At 51.1% G+C, this 26,730-nt stretch overlaps 1 pseudogene across 1 annotated transcript in view; it reads right to left on the bottom strand.

Moving 5' to 3' along the window:
- Positions 1-622: 622 nt before the first annotated feature.
- Positions 623-26,730, bottom strand: part of LOC149433182 (axin-2-like) — a 55,824-nt pseudogene continuing 29,716 nt past the window's right edge. Inside the window, exons 2-4 of the transcript XR_016308864.1 lie at positions 13,664-14,565; positions 5,543-5,683; positions 623-1,049 (exon numbers count right to left, since the gene is read on the bottom strand). The product of XR_016308864.1 is annotated as an axin-2-like (transcript). The remainder of the gene's footprint in view (positions 1,050-5,542; positions 5,684-13,663; positions 14,566-26,730) is intronic.

The following is a 26,730-nucleotide window of genomic DNA, read 5'->3' as shown; positions in this document are numbered from 1 at the left end:
TTCCACCAGCACAATGGGCCATCTCCATGCAAACATTGCCATGACAACCAACAACCATCCCTCCATGGTGTCCTCACCCCATCCACATGCCAAGCTAACCTGAAAACATGGCGTGTAGGATGAGTACACCACAGAGAACCACCAGGAGGAAGCAAGGAGACCTGAACTGACAGAAGCCTGGAGGCCACACTCAACACCCTCCTTTAGAAAATGCAACGTGCCTGGCTGTCATGCAGGCTCATGTATGCAGATCAGGAGTTCTGGCTTCTTGATCCAGGTCAAGGAGTCAATGTCAGAGTCCGGGAGAGCCAGGAAAGCAGCATTTTCATGGAGGGGTCAGCAGTGGCATGACAGGTTCCCTTTAATAATGGGCCAGTAGGAGGAGCTGTTTTCACAAGTCAATCGGCAATTACACATCCGGAACAGAAAGACGCCCGGCTCCTAAGGTGTCGAGATTTGTAATCATTGATTAGCAGTTGTAAATGAGATATTCATCATCAATTAACATGCTGAACGATGCAACACACTATATATACAAATCTGTTGATCACAAATTACCATCTATTGGTGATAAATGTAATGGTGGCCATACACGTAACAATCTGATCAACAGGATCCAATCTATGACCATCGAAAGCACTTGATTTCAATGGAATTATTCTCATCAGTCTGGACGGAAAATCCGATGGTGTGATCACTAGGTGTACAGCACATCGTCCGATCGAATTTCCCCCACACAGTAAGATCGATCGGCAATACAATCTATAGAAAATTGTAACATCTACAGAAGAAAACATTTCAATCAATCTAAATTCCGATCGGTTCTCAACAAAATTCTGCCAAGACTGATGGAGAGTGGAAGGAAGGGGGGTCTGTATTGATCAGTTCAGTCACACTCATTGATTGATTATTGATGGCATTGATATGTGACATCGAGAACACTTACTGGGAAGTGAGGTAGAGACACCTGACCATTGGCCTTCACACTGCGATGCATCTCCCGCTGCAGCTGCTTCTTACTGCCCGAGCGATACGGCGGAACCCCGTCCCTGCAGGACAGACGCAACATGGCGGGTCAGTACGTGCGACAGTCACAGGACCATCATACATCGCGACAACTAGAACATCCGTGACAACTAGAACACTGGAACATCCGTGACAACTAGAACACTGGAACATCCGTGACAATTAGAACACTGGAACATCTGTGACAACTAGAACACTGGAACATCCGTGACAACTAGAACACTGGAACATCCGTGACAACTAGAACACTGGAACATCCGTGACAACTAGAACACTGGAACATTCGTGACAACTAGAACACTGGAACATCCGTGACAATTAGAACACTGGAACATCCGTGACAACTAGAACACTGGAACATTCGTGACAATTAGAACACTGGAACATCCGTGACAACTAGAACACTGGAACATCCGTGACAACTAGAACACTGGAACATCCGTGACAACTAGAACACTGGAACATTCATGACAACTGGAACATCCGTGACAACTAGAACACTGGAACATCCGTGACAACTAGAACACTGGAACATCCGTGACAACTAGAACACTGGAACATCCGTGACAACTAGAACACAGACACCTGTAACTTTGTAACATTCATATCACCTAGAACACGGACACCTGTAACTTTGTAACATTCATATCACCTAGAACACGGACACCTGTAACTTTGTAACATTCATATCACCTAGAACACGGACACCTGTAACTTTGTAACATTCATATCACCTAGAACACAGACACCTGTAACTTTGTAACATTCATATCACCTAGAACACGGACACCTGTAACATTGTAACATTCATATCACCTAGAACACGGACACCTGTAACATTGTAACATTCATATCACCTAGAACACAGACACCTGTAACATTGTAACATTCATATCACCTAGAACACGGACACCTGTAACATTCCGTCCCGTTTCCCAGTGCACATAGTGGACACTTGGAGTCTGTCCGCTTCCCCTGTGCAGGATCTAGAAGTACAGTGGGACCTATTGATGGTGTATTGATCCTTCCTGACATATAACGGATACTTCCAGAGTCTGCGCAGAGACAGATGCAGACTAATGGCAGAGCTGCTGTTTGTTCCATAAAGGGGACCTGTCATGGTAAAGGTCTGTATTCCCATCACACAGGTTCCTGGAAATGGGGCCCTTCAATAGCGGTGCTGCAGAGACGCCACAAATAAACGGACGTTCTCCAGCACATCATGGATCCCACAGAAGGATCCGTCACAGAGCAATGCTCCAGAGCCACGCAGGACCCCTGTGGCAGACATGTGATCACATACCTGATGAAGGGGTCCTGCGTGGGTCCGTAACGTTGCACTTTCCTCTGTGACGGATCCTTCTGCAATGAAAACCTCTTTGGACCGTATTTTGGGATCCATGGTGTGCTGGCGCATACAGTCAGGTCCATAAATATTGGGACATGGACACAATTCTAACATTTTTGGCTCTATACACCACAATGGATTTGAAATGAAAGGAACAAGATGTGCTTTAACTGCAGACTGTCAGCTTTAATTTGAGGGTATTTACATCCAAATCAGGTGAACGGTGTAGGAATTACAACAGTTTGCATATGTGCCTCCCACTTGTTAAGGGACCAAAAGTAATGGGACAATTGGCTTCTCAGCTGTTCCATGGCCAGGTGTGTGTTATTCCCTCATTATCCCAATTACAATGAGCAGATAAAAGGTCCAGAGTTCATTTCAAGTGTGCTATTTGCATTTGGAATCTGTTGCTGTCAACTCTCAAGATGAGACCCAAAGAGCTGTCACTATCAGTGAAGCCATCATTAGGCTGAAAAAACAAAACAAACCCATCAGAGAGATAGCAAAAACATTAGGCGTGGCCAGAACAACTGTTTGGAACATTCTTAAAAAGAAGGAACGCACCGGTGAGCCCAGCAACACCAAAAGACCCGGAAGACCACGGAAAACAACTGTGGTGGATGAGCAAAGAATTCTTTCCCTGGTGAAGAAAACACCCTTCACAACAGTTGGCCAGATCAAGAACACTCTCCAGGAGGTAGGTGTATGTGTGTCAAAGTCACCAATCAGAGAAGACTTCACCAGAGTGAATACAGAGGGTTCACCACAAGATGGAAACCATTGGTGAGCCTCAAACACAGGAAGGCCAGATTAGAGTTTGCCAAACGACATGTAAAAAATCCTTCACAGTTCTGGAACAACATCCTATGGACAGATGAGACCGACATCAACTTGTACCAGAGTGATGGGAAGAGAAGAGGATGGAGAAGGAACTGCTCATGGTCCTCAGCATACCACCTCATCAGTGATCATGGTGGTGGTAGTGTCATGGCGTGGGCATGTATGGCTGCCAATGGAACTGCTTCTCTTGTATTTATTGATGATGTGACGGCTGACAGAAGCAGCCGGATGAATTGTGAAGTGTTTCGGGAATATTATCGGCTCATATTCAGCCAAATGCTTCACAACTCATTGGACGCTTCACAGTGCAGATGGACAATGACCCAAAGCAGACTGCAAAAGACACCAAAGAAGTGGAATGTTCTGCAATGGCCAATCACCTGACCTGAATCCGATTGAGCATTTCACTTGCTGAAGACAAAACTGAAGGGAAAATGCCCCAAGAACAAGCAGGAACTGAAGACAGTTGTAGTAAAGGCCTGGCAGAGCATCACCAGGGATGACACCCAGCGTCTGGTGATGTCTATGCGTTCCACACTTCAGGCTGTCATTGACTGCAAAGGATTTGTAACCAAGTATTAAAAAGTGAAAGTTTGATTTATGATTATTATTCTGTCCCATTACTTTTGGTCCCTTAACAAGTGGGAGGCACATATGCAAACTGTTGTAATTCCTACACCGTTCACCTGATTTGGATGTAAATACCCTCAAATTAAAGCTGACAGTCTGCAGGTAAAGCACATCTTGTTCCTTTCATTTCAAATCCATTGTGGTGTATAGAGCCAAAAATGTTAGAATTGTGTCCATGTCCCAATATTTATGGACCTGACTGTATGTTCCTTTATTGGGGGGTAAACAAAAGGGCCGCCATTGCCGCTGCCATCCTGAGCTCAGAGCTTTGTGATTGGTTGAGCTGGACAGGAGTTCTCAGGGGTTCAGGCCCGGAACCTGCAGACACTCATCAATGGGAGCACCCATCACAGGCTCACCTTATATAATGCTCAGAACAATGTTGTTCTATATACTCGCTGTGAGACCCCGAGGGACCCAACACGTGTGACCCCCCCAAGTGACCTGAGGGGGGGTTACTCACTATGGCAGAAAACCTCCAACCAATCACAGCAGTGCTGTCTTGTTTATTACAGACTGTCGATTGGCTGTCGTAGTTTGCAGTAATACCCCATATATAGGAAGAGAGAATTGTCACTGAGCTATACCCATGTTCACCAGCAGAGGGCGCACTGGTCACACTGCGTTCCCATCACTCCATCCCATGTACAGAGGGAATGGTCCCGAGGATTTCCCGGGTCGCAGGCCGCCACGTTGGGGTCTAAAGGCCAGCTGAGCGCGGTACGACTTTCCAACAGCCGGGGAACTAAAAGTCTCAGCAAGCCCCCCTTTCCCGCCCGTCGGGCGTTTTACAGGAGGGAACATTTTTTGATTGGCACTTTGGGGTGTGCAGCGGGTGACATTCCCGGACAGGACGTTCCCTTACGTCAGACGCTGCGCGCCCGTCCGCGGACAGAAATAGTTGCGCAGCGGCTTTGACCGAGGATTGGGTTGCCGATGTACTCAGCGGCGTGTCGGTTTGGCGGGGGCTGGGTAACGGCGCTGTGATCTCACGCACATCAAAAGGCTGGTTTGTAAGATAAGGTGATGTTTGAAGTTCAATGCGCTCCGTTCCCTTGGCGTCCGACGCTCGAGGAGGGGGAGGGGCCCCCGAATAAAACACTGCGCTGTATGGAAAGAGGACCAATAATTAGGGAACGATTCGCCCGGAGAACGGCGGGGGGGCGAAGAACAGAAAGTCGCAGCGCTGCCACGAGGGGCGGGAGAGACGGTGAACATGGCCACGGTGGGGGTGGAGGACAGGACTGGACACCGGGCAGAGGTGGCTGAGATTGATGGAGGAAGGGGGGCCCCATGGTATGGTTGTCACCCACACGGGGGGGGGGGGCTCTGGATTTGCCAACGCTTTGTAGTTTGGCCCCCTGGCGCTTTAATCAGCCATTGTCCGCAGCAGAGGGTCTCCTCAAACGCCGACAGCCGGGGGGGACGCTGCTACCGGCTCACTTCATCTCCCACCTCCGAGACCATCAACCGGTCTGAGGACTTCGGAAGAAACATGAGACTGTCAGAGGATCTCTGCATCAAATGCTTGTTACCTACAGCCAGGCTCTTGAAGTATCCTTGAAGTGACACACACAGGAGTACACCCCGCTCCCCCCAGGAGAGTACACCCCGCTCCCCCCAGGAGAGTCCACCCCGCTCCCCCCATCCCCCCAGGAGAGTCCACCCCGCTCCCCCCACAGCTGACAGGCCACTTACACACTGCTGTCTGTCATGGACATGGAGTCGTCCGTCATGGCGTCGCTGGACACTTCGCTCTCATTGGTGCTGGCGGCCGGTGCAAAGACGAATCCAGAGCTGACGTGGTACGGGTTGACGGGGTCACTCCTCTTGTACGCCCTGCGGGACACAACACAGAACATGTCACTGAACGTCGCCCCACTTTAACCCTTTGTTATCCACGAGATGACACAGATACTCAGCACTGACTGGCCTGCACATGGATATCCACATCTCCCTGTTTGATCCCAACACCTCCATATCCAATCTATGTGCTATGTACAGCGCTGCGGACTATGTTGGTGCTATACCAATACTGAACAGGAAGTACCCAAAGAAAACACCCCCCATTTATCTCCTACCCAACATGACGCCATATTGTCAGCAACCCAAAGTAACCAGCTGGACCGGCACTGACCCCCAATGTAAGGGACATTCTTCCCACTGACCCCCAATGTAAGGGACATTCTTCCCACTGACCCCCAATGTAAGGGACATTCTTCCCACTGACCACCAATGTAAGGGACATTCTTCCCACTGACCCCCAATGTAAGGGACATTCTTCCCACTGACCACCAATGTAAGGGACATTCTTCTCACTGACCCCCAATGTAAGGGACATTCTTCCCACTGACCCCCAATGTAAGGGACATTCTTCCCACTGACCCCCAATGTAAGGGACATTCTTCCCACTGACCACCAATGTAAGGGACATTCTTCTCACTGACCACCAATGTAAGGGACATTCTTCTCACTGACCCCCCAATGTAAGGGACATTCTTCCCACTGACCCCCCAATGTAAGGGACATTCTTCCCACTGACCCCCAATGTAAGGGACATTCTTCCCACTGACCCCCCAATGTAAGGGACATTCTTCCCACTGATCACCAATGTAAGGGACATTCTTCCCACTGACCACCAATGTAAGGGACATTCTTCCCACTGATCACCAATGTAAGGGACATTCTTCCCACTGACCCCCAATGTAAGGGACATTCTTCCCACTGACCCCCAATGTAAGGGACATTCTTCCCACTGACCACCAATGTAAGGGACATTCTTCTCACTGACCACCAATGTAAGGGACATTCTTCTCACTGACCCCCCAATGTAAGGGACATTCTTCCCACTGACCCCCCAATGTAAGGGACATTCTTCCCACTGACCCCCAATGTAAGGGACATTCTTCCCACTGACCCCCCAATGTAAGGGACATTCTTCCCACTGATCACCAATGTAAGGGACATTCTTCCCACTGACCACCAATGTAAGGGACATTCTTCCCACTGATCACCAATGTAAGGGACATTCTTCCCACTGACCACCAATGTAAGGGACATTCTTCCCACTGACCCCCCAATGTAAGGGACATTCTTCCCACTGACCCCCAATGTAAGGGACATTCTTCTCACTGACCACCAATGTAAGGGACATTCTTCCCACTGATCACCAAGGTAAGGGACATTCTTCCCACTGACCCCCAATGTAAGGGACATTCTTCTCACTGACCACCAATGTAAGGGACATTCTTCCCACTGATCACCAAGGTAAGGGACATTCTTCCCACTGACCCCCCAATGTAAGGGACATTCTTCCCACTGACCACCAATGTAAGGGACATTCTTCCCACTGACCCCCAATGTAAGGGACATTCTTCCCACTGACCACCAATGTAAGGGACATTCTTCCCACTGACCCCCCAATGTAAGGGACATTCTTCCCACTGACCTCCAATGTAAGGGACATTCTTCCCACTGATCCCCAATATAAGGGGCATTCTTCCCACTGATCCCCAATATAAGGGGCATTCTTCCCACTGACCCCCAATGTAAGGGACATTCTTCCCACTGACCCCCCAATGTAAGGGACATTCTTCCCACTGACCCCCAATGTAAGGGACATTCTTCCCACTGACCCCCAATGTAAGGGACATTCTTCCCACTGACCCCCAATGTAAGGGACATTCTTCCCACTGACCACCAATGTAAGGGACATTCTTCCCACCGACCACTAATGTAAGGGACATTCTTCCCACCGACCCCCCAATGTAAGGGACATTCTTCCCACCGACCCCCAATGTAAGGGACATTCTTCCCACCGACCACCAATGTAAGGGACATTCTTCCCACTGACCCCCAATGTAAGGGACATTCTTCCCACTGACCCCCAATGTAAGGGACACTCTTCCCACTGACCACCAATGTAAGGGACATTCTTCCCACTGATCCCCAATGTAAGGGACGTTCTTCCCACTGACCCCCAATGTAAGGGACATTCTTCCCACTGACCCCCAATGTAAGGGACATTCTTCCCACTGACCCCCAATGTAAGGGACATTCTTCCCACTGATCACCAATGTAAGGGACATTCTTCTCACTGACCCCCAATGTAAGGGACATTCTTCCCACTGACCTCCAATGTAAGGGACATTCTTCCCACTGATCACCAATGTAAGGGACATTCTACCCACTGACCCCCAATGTAAGGGACATTCTTCCCACTGATCACCAATGTAAGGGACGTTCTTCCCACTGACCCCCAATGTAAGGGACATTCTTCCCACTGACCCCCAATGTAAGGGACATTCTTCCCACTGATCACCAATGTAAGGGACGTTCTTCCCACTGACCCCCAATGTAAGGGACGTTCTTCCCACTGACCCCCAATGTAAGGGACATTCTTCCCACTGACCCCCAATGTAAGGGACATTCTTCCCACTGATCACCAATGTAAGGGACATTCTTCCCACTGACCCCCAATGTAAGGGACATTCTTCCCACTGACCACCAATGTAAGGGACATTCTTCCCACTGATCCCCAATGTAAGGGACGTTCTTCCCACTGACCCCCAATGTAAGGGACGTTCTTCCCACTGACCCCCAATGTAAGGGACATTCTTCCCACTGACCCCCAATGTAAGGGACATTCTTCCCACTGATCACCAATGTAAGGGACATTCTTCCCACTGATCACCAATGTAAGGGACATTCTTCTCACTGACCCCCAATGTAAGGGACATTCTTCCCACTGACCTCCAATGTAAGGGACATTCTTCCCACTGATCACCAATGTAAGGGACATTCTTCCCACTGACCACCAATGTAAGGGACATTCTTCCCACTGACCCCCCAATGTAAGGGACATTCTTCCCACTGACCCCCAATGTAAGGGACATTCTTCCCACTGACCACCAATGTAAGGGACATTCTTCCCACTGACCCCCAATGTAAGGGACATTCTTCCCACTGACCACCAATGTAAGGGACATTCTTCCCACCGACCCCCCAATGTAAGGGACATTCTTCCCACTGACCCCCAATGTAAGGGACATTCTTCCCACTGACCACCAATGTAAGGGACATTCTTCCCACTGACCCCCAATGTAAGGGACATTCTTCCCACTGACCCCCAATGTAAGGGACATTCTTCCCACTGACCACCAATGTAAGGGACATTCTTCCCACTGACCCCCAATGTAAGGGACATTCTTCCCACTGACCCCCAATGTAAGGGACATTCTTCCCACTGACCCCCAATGTAAGGGACATTCTTCCCACTGACCCCCAATGTAAGGGACATTCTTCCCACTGACCAACAATGTAAGGGACATTCTTCCCACTGACCCCCAATGTAAGGGACATTCTTCCCACTGACCCCCAATGTAAGGGACATTCTTCCCACTGATCACCAATGTAAGGGACATTCTTCCCACTGACCACCAATGTAAGGGACATTCTTCCCACTGACCACCAATGTAAGGGACATTCTTCCCACTGATCACCAATGTAAGGGACATTCTTCCCACTGACCCCCAATGTAAGGGACATTCTTCCCACTGACCCCCCAATGTAAGGGACATTCTTCCCACTGACCCCCCAATGTAAGGGACATTCTTCCCACTGACCCCCAATGTAAGGGACATTCTTCCATTCTTCCCACTGACCCCCCAATGTAAGGGACATTCTTCCCACTGACCCCCAATGAAAGGGACATTCTTCCCACTGACCCCCAATGGAAGGGACATTCTTCCCACTGACCCCCAATGTAAGGGACATTCTTCACACTGACCCCAAATGTAAGGGACATTCTTCCCACTGACCCCCAATGTAAGGGACATTCTTCCCACTGACCCCCAATGTAAGGGACATTCTTCCCACTGACCCCCCAATGTAAGGGACATTCTTCCCACTGACCCCCAATGTAAGGGACATTCTTCCCACTGACCCCCAATGTAAGGGACATTCTTCCCACTGACCCCCAATGTAAGGGACATTCTTCCCACTGACCCCCAATGTAAGGGACATTCTTCCCACTGACCCCCAATGTAAGGGACATTCTTCCCACTGATCCCCAATGTAAGGGACATTCTTCCCACTGACCCCCAATGTAAGGGGCATTCTTCTCACTGACCTCCAATGTAAGGGACTTTCATCCCACTGACCCCCCAATGTAAGGGACGTTCTTCCCACTGACCCCCAATGTAAGGGACGTTCTTACCACTGACCACCAATGTAAGGGACGTTCTTTCCACTGACCCCCAATGTAAGGGACGTTCTTCCCACTGACCCCCAATGTAAGGGACGTTCTTCCCACTGATCACCAATGTAAGGGGCATTCTTCCCACTGACCCCCAATGTAAGGGACGTTCTTCCCACTGATCACCAATGTAAGGGGCATTCTTCCCACTGACCCCCAATGTAAGGGACATTCTTCCCACTGATCACCAATGTAAGGGACATTCTTCCCACTGATCACCAATGTAAGGGACATTCTTCCCACTGACCCCCAATGTAAGGGACATTCTTCCCACTGATCACCAATGTAAGGAACATTCTTCCCACTGACCTCCAATGTAAGGGACATTTTTCCCACTGACCCCCAATGTAAGGGACATTCTTCCCACTGACCCCCCAATGTAAGGGACATTCTTCCCACTGACCCCCAATGTAAGGGACATTCTTCCCACTGACCCCCAATGTAAGGGACATTCTTCCCACTTGGGAAAGAAAAGGAAAGATGAGGAAGGTTGAGGAAAGATAAGGAAGGATTAGGAAGGTTGAGGAGGGTTGTGGAAGGCTGAGAAAGGATGTGGAAGGATGAGGAAGGTTGAGGAAAGATGAGGAGGGTTGAGGAAAGATGAGGAGGGTTGAGGAAAGATGAGGAGGGTTGAGGAAAGATGAGGAGGGTTGTAGAAGGATAGGGAAGGATGTGGAAGGTTGTCGGAAGGATGAGGAACATGAGGAAAGATGAGGAAGGATGAGGAAAGATGAGGAAGGATTAGGAAGGTTGAGGAAGGATGAGGAAAGATAAGGAAGGTTGAGGAAGGATGAGGAAGGCTGAGGAAGGCTGAGAAAGGATGAGGAAGATGAGGAAGGATGAGGATGGATGAGGATGGATGAGGAAGGATAAGGAAGGATGAGGAAGGATGAGGAAGGATGTGGAAGGCTGAGAAAGGATGAGGAAGATGAGGAAGGATGAGGATGGATGAGGATGGATGAGGAAGGATAAGGAAGGATGAGGAAGGATGAGGATGGATGAGGATGGATGAGGAAGGATAAGGAAGGATGAGGAAGGTTGAGGAAGGTTGAGGAAGGTTGAGGAAAGATGAGGAAGGATGAGGAAAGATGAGGGAGGTTGTAGAAGGATATGGAAGGATGAAGAAGGATGTGGAAGGTTGTGGAAGGCTGAGAAAGGTTGAGGAAGGTTGTGGAAGGACATGGAAGGTTGAGGAAGGATGGAGAAAGATGAGGAAGGTTGAGGAAGGATGGAGAAAGATGAGGAAGGTTGAGGAAGGATGGAGAAAGATGAGGAAGAGTGAGGAAGGATGTAATATTCAACAGACAGATCTCAGTCCAGCTCCGTTCTGATGGAGGTGGAGAGGAATCCTTGCTCAGAAATCAGGAGAACCTCAGAGATCTCTTCTGTTTGATGGCATTTTAGGTTGTGGCTGTTATAATGAAAACAAGGAGGACATTTCTGAAGTTCTACCAATAAACAAACCCCATGACATGGCTACTAACACTACATCACCCTCGGCTTCTATGGCACCATTTTTCCATAAATAGTCCTCCAGGTCAGCTCAGATCTAATAATGACATGAGATGAGACAATTATTATGTCTCCTGGAGATCCTGAAAAAGTCTCTTCAGAAGTTTCATTGCCCAGTGAACTGCAGACACCGGAACTTGTGGCATCACAGCACCAGGGTTCTTGTTGCAACTTCCATCACTTCTCTATCTATGGTTGGATGTTTTTCCCATGTTGGTGGGTTTCCTTCTCTGACTCTGATACTCGGCCACATCCCAACAACTTGGAGAGCCACATCCAACCAGGCTGGCCCTAGTCTGTGCCTGTACAGGTATGGGGGAACATTAGAGTGTAAGCTCCTCTGGTACAGAGGCTGATGTGACTACGAGGGAGGGGAACATTAGAGTGTAAGCTCCTCTAGTACAGAGACTGATGTGACTGTGGGGGAGGGGACATTAGAGTGTAAGCTCCTCTTGTACAGAGACTGATGTGACTGTGGGGGAGGGAACATTAGAGTGTAAGCTCCTCTGGTACAGAGACTGATGTGACTGTGGGGGAGGGGACATTAGAGTGTAAGCTCCTCTGGTACAGAGACTGATGGGACTGGCTCAGTGTGCTCTGTACAGCGCTGCGGTATATGTCAGAGCTATATATATGTATAATAATAATTATGATGTCAGAATGAAAAGCTTTATCTTCCTGAATGAACCTATATTGGAGTCCCAAGCCAGGACAAGCATGTAAGCTCTCCTCCACGGGGCCCCGTAGGGTACAGATAGGATACCCGGGGCCCTTCCCCTGAACTCTGCACATCTGATGATGAAAAGTGGGACTTTCATCTGTGCTGCCATAATAGAATGGTCGGCTAGAAGGACAGACTGTATCCATTATATGACTCCAGATCAGAGGGGATCTTCTTCCCAGTCATCCAACTTCAAAGCCAAGACATTCCTTTCAATTAACCTCCAGCTTACATGCGTTAACCCTTCAACCACCACAACATGAGAACTGGAATCATAGGACACAGGACAACCTCTATTGCACAAGTCAGGTGATCAGGAAATGGTGGAGGTCCTGGGAACAATTATTTCCAAAAACTGAGCTACTGATGGAAAACTCTGCAGAATATATCAATATTGATCTGTCAGGAGGGGGATGGGAGGGAGCGATGTTCTGCAGATCTCTAAATCCATAAAAATACAGACTATATCAGTATACAATACTCTTTGTGACAATGATTGGTATTGCTGATGGCCAGGTCATAATATCACAACACTAATAATATACGGTCAGATCAATCATCAGTCCTCCCACTGATGTAGCGTGCCATGGCATCCCAACGTGGTCATTGGCGGTCTCCCTGATGGTGTAGGTGCAAGCTGAGTCAGCAGAGGGCGATGTCCTCCACCTAGTGAGCATCTCCCATTGAGGGTCACCTGGGGTGAGCAGGGTACCAGCTGTGCACATACTCATATAACCGGGGTCACCTAACTCCACACACGCTCACCATTGGCTGTTGACCTCAATTTAGGCAAAAAGACGACCTTCAAGACAAACTTAGGACTCAGCATGCAACTCAGATCCTGGAACAGCGTCCAGGGCCAAGCCTAAAAAAACGTTCTCCTGACCTAAGTTTGAAAAATGAAAACCAAAACAATCAGAATATCAGGTTAATGAATACCGAGGTAGTGAGTATTGCGATAGGTAGTAGTCCGTCAACGGCAACTAAAGCCATTCTTTCCATAAGATACTCTGTGAATGATAGACGAAGACAACACTGAATGGATCTACAGTCCACGTCTGGTCACCAGCATCAGGAGAACTAGGACAAGTACTGTAACTGTCACCATCATTCAAAGCAGAAACAGTCAAGCGAAAACGGAGACGTAGCCACCCATAAAGCTCCATATACCACCACAACAAATTATTGATAGCAAATTAGTTCACAGAGGAGAACTACAACTTGACATCACTCATTAGCACAGAACGAAGATACACAACATCCCTATGATTCCATGAAGAACACACTACACGTGGTGAAGGGGAGAAGACACGAGAAAGCTGAGTCCTACCTGTAGCAGTGGTCCATGGCCTCCTTGGCTCGGGAATTTGCAGTAGCCCTCAAAGATTTGCTGGATAGAGCCACCACCGATGGTGAGCCCTTGTGTTTTAGGTCCACACAGTTCAGTTCTTCCTCCTCATTTAAAGTGGGCAGATAGCCGCTAACTAGTTTTAAGCTCCCGGGTCCCATGTTGTTGAAGTAAGCTGTGTTCTCTCCTCCAGTCCTGACGTATTCGAGGTATATATCGGAGGTGAGGAACATGTGGTAAGCGTTGTCCTCCATCATCGCCTGGATCTCTGCTTGAGCTTGGTCAAACATGGTGGAATCAATCTGCTGCTTCTTGATGGAGTCCCGGATGAAAACTTTGGTTGGAGGCTTCAGCTGTTTGGACACGACGCCGTAATTCTCAATGTAGCGTTTGTGGATAGCCTTAGCCACCCTCAGTGTTTTTGGGGTCCTTGATGTCCATCTGTCGGAAACCATTGCAGGCAAACCAGAAGTCTAAAGTATCCACGCATTTTTCCCTTTCCAAGAAAGTCCGGAAAAGATGAGCTCCATCCTGATCACCCAGCAAGGAATGCAAGGACTTGTTCCACCTCGCCAGCGGAGAGTCAGGGGACGCACTGCCTTCCGGCTCCCCCAAACCATCTTCATTTCTCCGGGGAGGATCAGAAAGCGGTGCGCACTTTGATCTTTGGCTTGGAGCTGGGAACTGGCATGGTGTCTGGCCTTCTTCTCCTGGCACTGGTGGGCGAGGGGCGTCTTCTCGAAAGCTGCTGGTCTCATCCGAGAGGTGAGCCCCCAGCAAGGCACTGCTCATGGCTCTCCGGCTGCTATTGTAGATGTGAAATTCCTCTGTAATCTGCTCTCTCTCTCTCAAGTCAGCAGGGGATCCTGCGAGCCTTCTTCCCTCTGTAAATGAAAAGAAAGTATTGATTTAATCAAAACCAGATCCGCCCAACATCAAAAGAAAAAGTAAACAGTCTTTTCAACTCCTCACTGCCACAGAGAGCCACAGACATACACAATGCAAATCACAGAGCGCGTTCAAAGGACGCCATGTGAGTGGAGAGGCTTAACCCCCTACGCCCAGAGACCGACAGAGAGAGACAAATCTATGGCCATGGATGGATGGATGGATGGATGGATAGATGGATGGATGGATGGATGGATAGATGATGAATGGATGGATGGATAGAGCAAGCAATGTAAAGCAATTCTTTTCACGTTACCACTGGAGAGAGACTCTCTATATTGGGCAGTCTTGGTTCTGAAGCCAACATGGTGCCCAGACCAGCACCTGGCCAGTACAAGATGCCCAGTGTAGCAGGAAGGACAGTGTGGGGTTTGGGGTACAGGACATGGAATGCAGTGTGAGGGGTGCAAGGATGCAGGGCACAGTGCAGGGGATGGAATGAGGGGTATGGGGTGTAAGACTACAGGGTACAGCTTGAGGGTTGCAGGGTGTTGATTAAGTGTTGCAGGGTATGGAGTGAAGGGTGAAGGTTGCAAGACATGGGAGTGAGGGGTTCGGGGTACGGGTGGACAGTTGGAAAAGGATGCAGGGCATGGGGTGTAGGCTTGAAGGAATGGGGTAAAGGGTGTCGAAGCTGAAGGTATGGGGTGAGGGGATGTAGGCTTGCAAGATATGAGTTATAGACTTGCACGGTATAGGGGTGCAGGGTACAGGTTGAGGAGTGCAGAGTATGGGATAGAAGGGTGCAGGGTATAGGATGAGGGGTGCAGGGTATAGTATGTGGGGATGCAGGGTATAGGGTGAGGGGTGCAGGGTACAGCATGAGGGGTGCAGGGTACAGGATGTAAGGGTGCAGGGTATAGTATTTAAGGGTGTAGGGTACAGGATGAGGGGTGCAGGGTACAGGATGAGGGGTGCAGGGTATAGTATTTAAGGGTGTAGGGTACAGGATGAGGGGTGCAGGGTACAGGATGAGGGGTGCAGGATATAGGATTTAAGGGTGTAGGGTACAGAATGAGGGGTGCAGGGTATAGGATGAGGGGTGCAGGGTATAGGATGAGGGGTGCAGAGTACAGGTTGGGGGGTGCAGGGTACAGGTTGAGGGGTGCAGGGTACAGGATGAGGGGTGCAGGGTACAGGATGAGGGGTGCAGGGCATAGTATTTAAGGGTGTAGGGTACAGGATGAGGGGTGCAGGATATAGGATTTAAGGGTGTAGGGTACAGAATGAGGGGTGCAGGGTATAGGATGAGGGATGCAGGGTATAGGATGAGGGGTGCAGAGTACAGGTTGGGGGGTGCAGGGTATAGGATGAGGGGTGCAGAGTACAGGTTGGGGGGTGCAGGGTACAGGTTGAGGGGTGCAGGGTACAGGTTGGGGGGTGCAGGGTACAGGTTGAGGGGTGCAGGGTCTGGTAGTACAATGTGCAGGTGAAGAGGATTTCAGAGCGCTCTCCTCCCCGCCGTGTTGCCTCCTCTCATCTGTTTCCCATTCCCAGAATATCAGAGGAAACCCACCCAGCTGCACACAGAGCCCCCCGCACATCAGACAACCTCCCCAGCTCCGAGCGCTCCATCGCCTGTATACCAGGGAGCCCCTCCACACCGCAAATACAGCAATACACAGACTGTCCCCGACAGGAGAATCCAACACAAACATAAACCAAATAATAAACTCGATCCGAACGCCGACCTCGTCCACAAATATCATCGACTGCGGAGGAGGAATTCATTACAGTGAGGACTGCAGACATCAAACGGAAAATAAACCCCTCCTGATCCCAACTTCTATCCACATCAATGCTGACCATCCCAGGGCACAGCGTGCCGTACACAAGGGGTACCTCAGAGCCCCCCATACACACCGGCAGGTCCCAGCTCAGAGCCCCCCATACACACCGGCAGGTCCCCAGCTCAGAGCCCCCCATACACACCGGCAGGTTCCAGCTCAGAGCCCCCCATACACACCGGCAGGTTCCAGCTCAGAGCCCCCCATACACACCAGCAGGTTCCAGCTCAGAGCCCCCCATACACACCGGCAGGTTCCAGCTCAGAGCCCCCCATACACACCGGCAGGTTCCAGCTCAGAGCCCCCCCATACACACCGGCAGGTTCCAGCTCAGAGCCCCCCATACACACCGGCAGGTTCCAGCTCAGAGCCCCCCATACACACCGGCAGGTTCCAGCTCAGAGCCCCCCATACACACCGGCAGGTTCCAGCTCAGAGCCCCCCATACACACCGGCAGGTTCCAGCTCAGAGCCCCCCATACACACCGGCAGGTTCCAGCTCAGAGCCCCCCATACACCGGCAGGGGCCAATCCAATGCTGAACATGGCAGCTCCCCCCATATCCTGGTGGTTACCTGGGGGGCCGGGCGCCCATCTCTGCCCTCCTCGGTGTACAATGACCCCTGGCCAGGCATGCACAGCTTCTTAGAGATCAGAGGGAGGGGGGAGGGGAGGAGGCTCAGGAGGGGGGGGGTCACACTGAGCCCACCTTGTTACATTGTATCACACAGCAGACACTTCAAAGAGCGACCACATGAAAGGAGTGGCTTACCATCCCTGCAGGGGTGCCAGGGTGCCCCCAGATGGTGCTGCGCCCCCAGGAGCCTCTCCGCTCACAGCTCACTGTTCAGGCAGAGCAGCAGAATGATGTGCAGAGCTGAGAGCCATCCAGCCGCCTCCTCCTCCTCCTCCTCCTCCTCCAACACAACTCACATCACAGAGCCTGTCACTCACCCCCCCACTGGGCAACTGCTGCCTGACTGCACCCCCCCTGCATGACTGCACCCCCCCTGCATGACTGCACCCCCCACACTGCATGACTGCACCCCCCACACTGCATGACTGCACCCCCCCTGCATGACTGCACCCCCCACACTGCATGACTGCACCCCCCACACTGCATGACTGCACCCCCCCTGCATGACTGCACCCCCCACACTGCATGACTGCACCCCCCCACACTGCATGACTGCACCCCCCCTGCATGACTGCACCCCCCACACTGCATGACTGCACCCCCCCACACTGCATGACTGCACCCCCACACTGCATGACTGCACCCCCCCACACTGCATGACTGCACCCCCCTGCATGACTGCACCCCCCACACTGCATGACTGCACCCCCCCACACTGCATGACTGCACCCCCCACGCTGCATGTCTGCACCCCCCACTGCATGACTGCACCCCCCACACTGCATGACTGCACCCCCCCTGCATGACTGCACCCCCCACACTGCATGACTGCACCCCCCCACACTGCATGACTGCACCCCCCACACTGCATGTCTGCACCCCCCACTGCATGACTGCACCCCCCCCACACACACACACTGCATGACTGCACCCCCCCCCACTGCATGACTGCACCCCCCCCCCCACACTGCATGACTGCACCCCCCCACTGCATGTCTGCACCCCCACTGCATGACTGCACCCCCCACACACACACTGCATGACTGCACCCCCCCACTGCATGTCTGCACCCCCACTGCATGACTGTACCCCCCACACTGCATTGCTGTACCCCCACTGCATGACTGCACCCCCCACACTGCATGACTGCACCCCCCCCCACTGCATGTCTGCACCCCCACTGCATGACTGTACCCCCCACACTGCATGACTGGACCCCCCACACTGCGTGACTGCACCCCCACTGCATGACTGCACCCCCACACTGCATGACTGCACCCCCCACTGCATGACTGCACCCCCCCCCCACTGCATGACTGCACCCCCCCACACTGCATAACTGCACCCCCACTGTGTGACTGTACCCCCCACACTGCATGACTGCACCCCCCCCCCACTGCATGTCTGCACACCCACTGCATGACTGCACCCCCCACACACACACACTGCATGTCTGCACCCCCCCCCCCCCCCCCACTGCATGACTGCACCTCAATCCTCCACTGCATGACTGCACTTTTTCACCCCCTCCACTGCATATGTGCACTCCTCCTCCCTCTACTGCATGACTACACCCTGTAGCCTCCGCACAGTATGACTGCCCCCCCCCCCCCCGCATGACTGCACCCCCCTTCTCATGCTCCCCTCTTTCCTCCTCTCTGCATGGCTGCCCCTACATGATAGTGATGAATGATACTGACAGGAGGAGTGTGCACAGGAGAGACCCCCCCCCCCCCTGCATGTCACACAGTGACTGACCTGCTGCATGTTGCCCCCCCCCCCCCCCACCTCCCTTCAGCTGATAATTAACCGTTGCACTGCCTAGAGACAGCACAGAGCCGCAGAGCTGACAATCTATTGCAAAAATCTCATCCTTGTTCCAGGAGCTAACAATCTAATGAGCTGCAGGAGATAATCACACCTGTCCCTGTATTGGTCACCTCATTTGTCACATGCGGCACACAGACTGTACAATCTATCCCACATCACTGCCCCCAAGAGCTTGCAATCTACTGGCAGAAAAGTAAGACTTTTCTTTTATCAAACAGGCCATGGACAGCAGAGATCGCCCCCAGAGCTGACAATCAGCCTTAAAGGGACCCTGTCACCAGATACAGACACTGATTGGCCATCAGATAGTGGCTCCTGCCTAAAGGCTCTGTCTGGGGGGTGATGATAGCGGACACTAGGGGGCGGTAAGAAGAACGGACAGATGTACCAATCAGGAAAGAAAGATGCTCTCCTCTCCAATGAAAATGACAGAACGCAGCAGATTTAAGGCGGAGCCAATATCCATCAACGTGCGTCATGATCAATTCCACCAATAGAACTCCGCCACATCATTTCCCAGAAGCCGCATTCTATCTTCCTTCACCTGCCCCCGAGCCGCGTCATGTGACTTACAGCTCAGGCAGAGATCACATGGTCTGCGACTCCCAGGAGCATTGTGGGTGTTTCAGGTCATTAGGGGCAGACTTGCAGGAGATACAGGAGCAGCAGGAAGCAGAGCCAGGACTCCACCATGAATGGATAGAATTCCACCCTCCGGAGGGATCACATGGAGATGTAGAAGGGATTCCGGGGAAATGGCGATCACACGGCCGCCTCCACATAGGACCGCCAGAATCCCTAATATGCCCCTCCCCCCACGCCGGGGGGCTCCCACAACCTGCAAATATTCCACAACGTTCATCTTCAAAGAATTACCCGACACCATTGTCAGCCGGTTCACAGTGGAGCCGAGAACGCGCGGGAGCGAGTGGAGCGCGGAGCGGGTGGAGCGCGGAGCGGGTGGAGCGCGGAGCGGGAGGACTTCATCATGGAGTCAGTCATGCCCTCCCATCCTTATCTCATCATGGACGCATGGAGTCAGTCATACCCTCCCACCCTTATCTCATCATGGACGCATGGAGTCAGTCATACCCTCCCACCCTTATCTCATCATGGACGCATGGAGTCAGTCATGCCCTCCCATCCTTATCTCATCATGGACGCATGGAGTCAGTCATACCCTCCCACCCTTATCTCATCATGGACGCATGGAGTCAGTCATACCCTCCCACCCTTATCTCATCTGGACGCATGGAGTCAGTCATACCCTCCCACCCTTATCTCATCTGGACGCATGGAGTCAGTCATACCCTCCCACCTTTATCTCACCTGGACACATGGAGTCCACCTCATCCCCTCACATAACAGACACATGGGTCTTACCCATCCTCATCTCACCTCACCACCCAGCCCCCACCAAAATCAGACATATGGGGTCCTTACCCTTCCACAAAATGGACACATGGAGTCTGCCTCACCCTTCCACATAGTGCACACAGAATCCACCCCGACCCCCCTATATGCTGGACACCGGACGTTCACCTTAACTCATAACAAACTAGACACATAGAGGCTGACACACCTTTCCAAATGGAAACATGGAGTCAGTCTTGCGTGCCCACATACTAGACACATGGAGTTTGCTTCACCCTCCCTTATACCGGACACATTGAGTCTGTTTCACCCTCCCACATACTAGACACATGGAGTTTGCTTCACCCTCCCTTTTACCGGACACATTGAGTCTGTTTCACCCTCCCACATACTAGACACATGGAGTTTGTTTCACCCTGAGTCTGTTTCACCCTCCCCCATACTAGACACATGGAGATCAGGGGGTTCATTATAGAAGAAATCATTAAAGTGGAACTCCAGCCAAAACCTCCATCTATTTCGGATATGGAAGAGGCAGAACTCTTTTTGGAGGTTTCCCCTCACTTCCTGTCCCAGAGACACAACCCCTCCAAACTCATGGGAATCCTCCCTGCTGGGGACACAGAAAACTGAACTCTGCTGGTGACTGGCGGGCTCCTAGGGCCATTACTGGCCCCTTCCTCCAACACATCTAAGGGGCCCCACTATCCAATGCCTATGTGTGGCATGGGTCATGTGACCTCACCAGCCATCAATATAAAAGGCCAGTTGGGCAGCCAGTCACTCAGTGGAGCTCTTCTCCCCTCACACTGAGACATCTCCTGTTTGTGTTTCGTATTTTGTAGGACTTGGCTCAGCGAAAGCAAAACATGAACCGCCTCAAACGCACACAAGGGTTGTCGGGCCTTTCATGTCTGTAAACATTTGTACAGGAATGTGCGCCGACAAGGACTCAAATTGTGTCTTCGACTATTTGTGCTTCAAAGCAATGCCAATAGGGACAACGGCCGGGCACGTGTCACCACCAGAACAACCAACAAGGAGTGCTAAGGGTCATTCAATGCAGAGGACCACCATGACACAATGTTCTGACAGCCTGTCTGCCACCAATCTCCTGAAGATGGAAAGCCAAAACGGTTCTTCTCTCTTCTGGTTGGAGCAGGGAATTGTTAAAACTCCTGAAGGTTTTTCTGCCATCCGTGTACAATTGTGTAACCTCCCTTCATTTCCTGTTCTGTAGACACAACAGGAAATGACAGAAAACCTCTCAAAAGTGAGAGAAATCCCATTTGAAAAGTTGTCACCAGAACAGGTGTCCCCGTTGGAAGGTTTTACTCCCTCTCTGTTCTGGTGACAAATCAAAATGTTGGCTATCCCATCACTTATCTTTGGAGAGGGAGGGTGGGATCATAAGCATAAGCACCACTTTACAAAGAGATCCCCCAGGGATGAGAACCATCTTAGAAAGAGCTCCCCCAGATATGAGCACCACCTTACAAGCAGTTCCCCCATGGACAAGCACCACCTTAGGAAGAGTTCCCATGGAACAAGCTCCATCTTAGAAAGAGTTCCCCTAGGGATGAGCACCGCCTTACAAAGAATTCCCTCAGGGATGAGCACCACCTTACAAGCAGCTCCCCCATGGACAAGCACCACCTTAGGAAGAGTTCCCATGGAACAAGCACCACCTTAGGAAGAGTTCCCCTAGGGATGAGCACCGCTTTACAAAGAATTCCCCCATGGACAAGCACCACCTTATGAAGAGTTCCCCCTGGAACAATCACCCTTAGGAAGAGTTTTCCTGGAATAAGAAACACCTTAGGAAAAGTTCCCCTTAAGGATTAGCACCATGACCGTGAAGTGTTCCCCCAGGGATGAAGAAGAAGAGTTTCCCTTGATACAAGCAGCACCCTAAAAAGTTTCATGGGATAAGTTAATCACTCAGGAAGAGTTCCCCCTGAGATGAACACCACCACCACAAAAAGTGTTAACCCTGGGAAAGCACCATCTTAGGAAGAGTTCCCCCATGGACAAGCACCACCTTAGGAAGAGTTCCCCCATGGACAAGCACCATCTTAGGAAGAGTTCCCCCATGGACAAGCACCACCTTAGGAAGAGTTCCCTCAGGGCTGAGCATCACCTTAGGAAGAGTTCCCTCAGGGCTGAGCATCACCTTAGGAAGAGTTCCCCTAGGGATGAGCACCACCTTAGGAAGAGTTCCCCCATGGACAAGCACCATCTTAGGAAGAGTTCCCCCATGGACAAGCACCACCTTAGGAAGAGTTCCCCCATGGACAAGCATCATCTTAGGAAAAGTTCCCCCATGGACGAGCACCACCTTAGGAAAAGTTCCCCTAGGGATGAGCACCACCTTAGGAAGAGTTCCCCTAGGGATGAGCACCACCTTAGGAAGAGTTCCCCCATGGACGAGCACCATCTTAGGAAGAGTTCCCCCATGGACAAGCACCATCTTAGGAAGAGTTCCCCCATGGACAAGCACCATCTTAGGAAGAGTTCCCTCAGGGCTGAGCATCACCTTAGGAAGAGTTCTCCTAGGGATGAGCACCACCTTAGGAAGAGTTCCCCCATGGACAAGCACCATCTTAGGAAGAGTTCCCCCATGGACAAGCACCACCTTAGGAAGAGTTCCCCCATGGACAAGCATCATCTTAGGAAAAGTTCCCCCATGGACAAGCACCACCTTAGGAAAAGTTCCCCTAGGGATGAGCACCACCTTAGGAAGAGTTCCCCTAGGGATGAGCACCACCTTAGGAAGAGTTCCCCCATGGACGAGCACCATCTTAGGAAGAGTTCCCCCATGGACAAGCACCATCTTAGGAAGAGTTCCCCCATGGACAAGCACCATCTTAGGAAGAATTCCCCACTTGGACAAGCACCATCTTAGGAAGAGTTCCCCCATCGACAAGCACCATCTTAGGAAGAGTTCCCCCATGGACAAGCACCATCTTAGGAAGAGTTCCCCCATGGACAAGCACCATCTTAGGAAGAGTTCCCCCATGGACAAGCACCATCTTAGGAAGAGTTCCCCCATGGACAAGCACCACCTTAGGAAGAGTTCCCTCAGGGATGAGCACCACCTTAGGAAGAGTTCCCCCATGGACAAGCACCACCTTAGGAAGAGTTCCCTCAGGGATGAGCACCACCTTAGGAAGAGTTCCCCCATGGACAAGCACCACCTTAGGAAGAGTTCCCTCAGGGATGAGCACCACCTTAGGAAGAGTTCCCCCATGGACAAGCACCACCTTAGGAAGAGTTCCCCCATGGACAAGCACCACCTTAGGAAGAGTTCCCCCATGGACAAGCACCATCTTAGGAAGAGTTCCCCTAGGGATGAGCACCACCTTAGGAAGAGTTCCCCCATGGACAAGCACCACCTTAGGAAGAGTTCCCCCATGGACAAGCACCACCTTAGGAAGAGTTCCCCCATGGACAAGCACCATCTTAGGAAGAGTTCCCCCATGGACAAGCACCACCTTAGGAAGAGTTCCCTCAGGGATGAGCACCACCTTAGGAAGAGTTCCCCCATGGACAAATACCACCTTAGGAAGAGTTCCCTCAGGGATGAGCACCACCTTAGGAAGAGTTCCCCCATGGACGAGCACCACCTTAGGAAGAGTTCCCTCAGGGATGAGCACCACCTTAGGAAGAGTTCCCCCATGGACAAGCACCACCTTAGGAAGAGTTCCCCCATGGACAAGCACCACCTTAGGAGGAGTTCCCCCATGGACAAATACCACCTTAGGAAGAGTTCCCTCAGGGATGAGCACCACCTTAGGAAGAGTTCCCCTAGGGATGAGCACCACCTTAGGAAGAGTTCCCCTAGGGATGAGCACCACCTTAGGAAGAGTTCCCCCATGGACAAGCACCACCTTAGGAAGAGTTCCCCCATGGACAAGCACCACCTTAGGAAGAGTTCCCTCAGGGCTGAGCATCACCTTAGGAAGAGTTCCCTCAGGGCTGAGCATCACCTTAGGAAGAGTTCCCCTAGGGATGAGCACCACCTTAGGAAGAGTTCCCCCATGGACAAGCACCATCTTAGGAAGAGTTCCCCCATGGACAAGCACCACCTTAGGAAGAGTTCCCCCATGGACAAGCATCATCTTAGGAAAAGTTCCCCCATGGACAAGCACCACCTTAGGAAAAGTTCCCCTAGGGATGAGCACCACCTTAGGAAGAGTTCCCCTAGGGATGAGCACCACCTTAGGAAGAGTTCCCCCATGGACGAGCACCATCTTAGGAAGAGTTCCCCCATGGACAAGCACCATCTTAGGAAGAGTTCCCCCATGGACAAGCACCACCTTAGGAAGAGTTCCCCCATGGACAAGCACCATCTTAGGAAGAGTTCCCCCATGGACAAGCACCACCTTAGGAAGAGTTCCCTCAGGGATGAGCACCACCTTAGGAAGAGTTCCCCCATGGACAAATACCACCTTAGGAAGAGTTCCCTCAGGGATGAGCACCACCTTAGGAAGAGTTCCCCCATGGACGAGCACCACCTTAGGAAGAGTTCCCTCAGGGATGAGCACCACCTTAGGAAGAGTTCCCCCATGGACAAGCACCACCTTAGGAAGAGTTCCCCCATGGACAAATACCACCTTAGGAAGAGTTCCCTCAGGGATGAGCACCACCTTAGGAAGAGTTCCCCTAGGGATGAGCACCACCTTAGGAAGAGTTCCCCTAGGGATGAGCACCACCTTAGGAAGAGTTCCCCCATGGACAAGCACCACCTTAGGAAGAGTTCCCCCATGGACAAGCACCACCTTAGGAAGAGTTCCCTCAGGGCTGAGCACCACCTTAGGAAGAGTTCCCCCATGGACAAATACCACCTTAGAAAGAGTTCCCTCAGGGATGAGCACCACCTTAGGAAGAGTTCCCCCATGGACAAGCACCACCTTAGGAAGAGTTCCCTCAGGGATGAGCACCACCTTAGGAAGAGTTCCCCCATGGACAAGCACCACCTTAGGAAGAGTTCCCCCATGGACAAACACCACCTTAGGAAGAGTTCCCCTAGGGATGAGCACCACCTTAGGAAGAGTTCCCCCATGGACAAGCACCACCTTAGGAAGAGTTCCCCCATGGACAAGCACCACCTTAGGAAGAGTTCCCTCAGGGCTGAGCACCACCTTAGGAAGAGTTCCCTCAGGGCTGAGCATCACCTTAGGAAGAGTTCCCCCAAATAAGAGTACCACTATATGAAGAGTTCCCCCATGGACAAGCATCACCTTAGGAAGAGTTCCCTCAGGGATGAGCACCACCTTAGGAAGAGTTCCCTCAGGCCTGAGCATCACCTTAGGAAGAGTTCCCCTAGGGATGAGCACCACCTTAGGAAGAGTTCCCCCATGGACAAATACCACCTTAGGAAGAGTTCCCCCATGGACAAATACCACCTTAGGAAGAGTTCCCTCAGGGATGAGCATCACCTTAGGAAGAGTTCCCCTAGGGATGAGCACCACCTTAGGAAGAGTTCCCCCATGGACAAATACCACCTTAGGAAGAGTTCCCTCAGGGATGAGCATCACCTTAGGACGAGTCCCCCCAAATAAGAGTACCACTATATGAAGAGTTCCCCCAGGAACAATCACTCATAGGAAGAGTTTTCCTGGAATAAGAATTGCTTATGCAGAAACGGGCAAATCATTTGATTGTTTTTGGAAAAGAGCTCCTTTCTCATTGGCTTGGATATGTGTGTGTAGACTGGCACCTCTGCTGAACGTCACACGATTCGAGAACCTGGGCTATCAGCAAATCAGCGCACGTACTCTATGCTGGCAAACAAAAATGTGAAATTCTGAAAAAGATGAGCTTTGCTAGAAATGGATGAATTGTGCCCAGAAGCAGGTGATACGGGCGGGGGAGGGGGCTGATGGTGAGGGAATTTACCTCGGAAAGTCCTGTTTTTTCCTCCTTTGAAGTTTGCAAGATTTCAGGATTTAGCCCTCTAAAATAAAAGTTGTGTGGAAAGTTTTCTTTGAAAGAGAACCTGTATTAACTGATTGCTGCCAATTACCTGGTGTCCAGTCCTATGTAGCTGGGGGGGAGGGGGGTCCGTCATGCCTCTCTTTGAAGTGATTAATCCTTTTATCTGTTAGTGGCCGGAGGAAATTCTAGACAATGAATGGCGGGGAGAGGCCGGCAGATGAAAAGACAAGGGGGGTCAATAATACTTGGCCAATATAACCCCCATCCCCCACAGGAATACGAGGTGCTGTGTGCTGACAGATCATAATTAATTTCCTGTATGCAGATCATCATTTTATAACTCAGAAATCCCTACATTTCATTTCAACGGACTTTTGTAAACAAGTAACGATCTTTTTATCAACGACCAACCAAACTCCGAGCATGGGTTCAATATGATTGGCTGGTGTGGAGAGATACAAACAGTTCTCCTTTCATTCTTGTAGGCAAGGCTTCCTGGCTGAGGACCGCCGTCACTTTTCTTGGTTAGAACT

This window comes from Staurois parvus, unplaced genomic scaffold (assembly GCF_062004578.1).
Source record: "Staurois parvus isolate SC_StPar_1 unplaced genomic scaffold, SC_StPar_1.0 ptg001941l, whole genome shotgun sequence".
Lineage (NCBI taxonomy): Eukaryota > Metazoa > Chordata > Amphibia > Anura > Ranidae > Staurois > Staurois parvus.
Note: the sequence above shows the minus strand (reverse complement) of the source record. Positions and strands in the feature narration are given on the sequence as shown.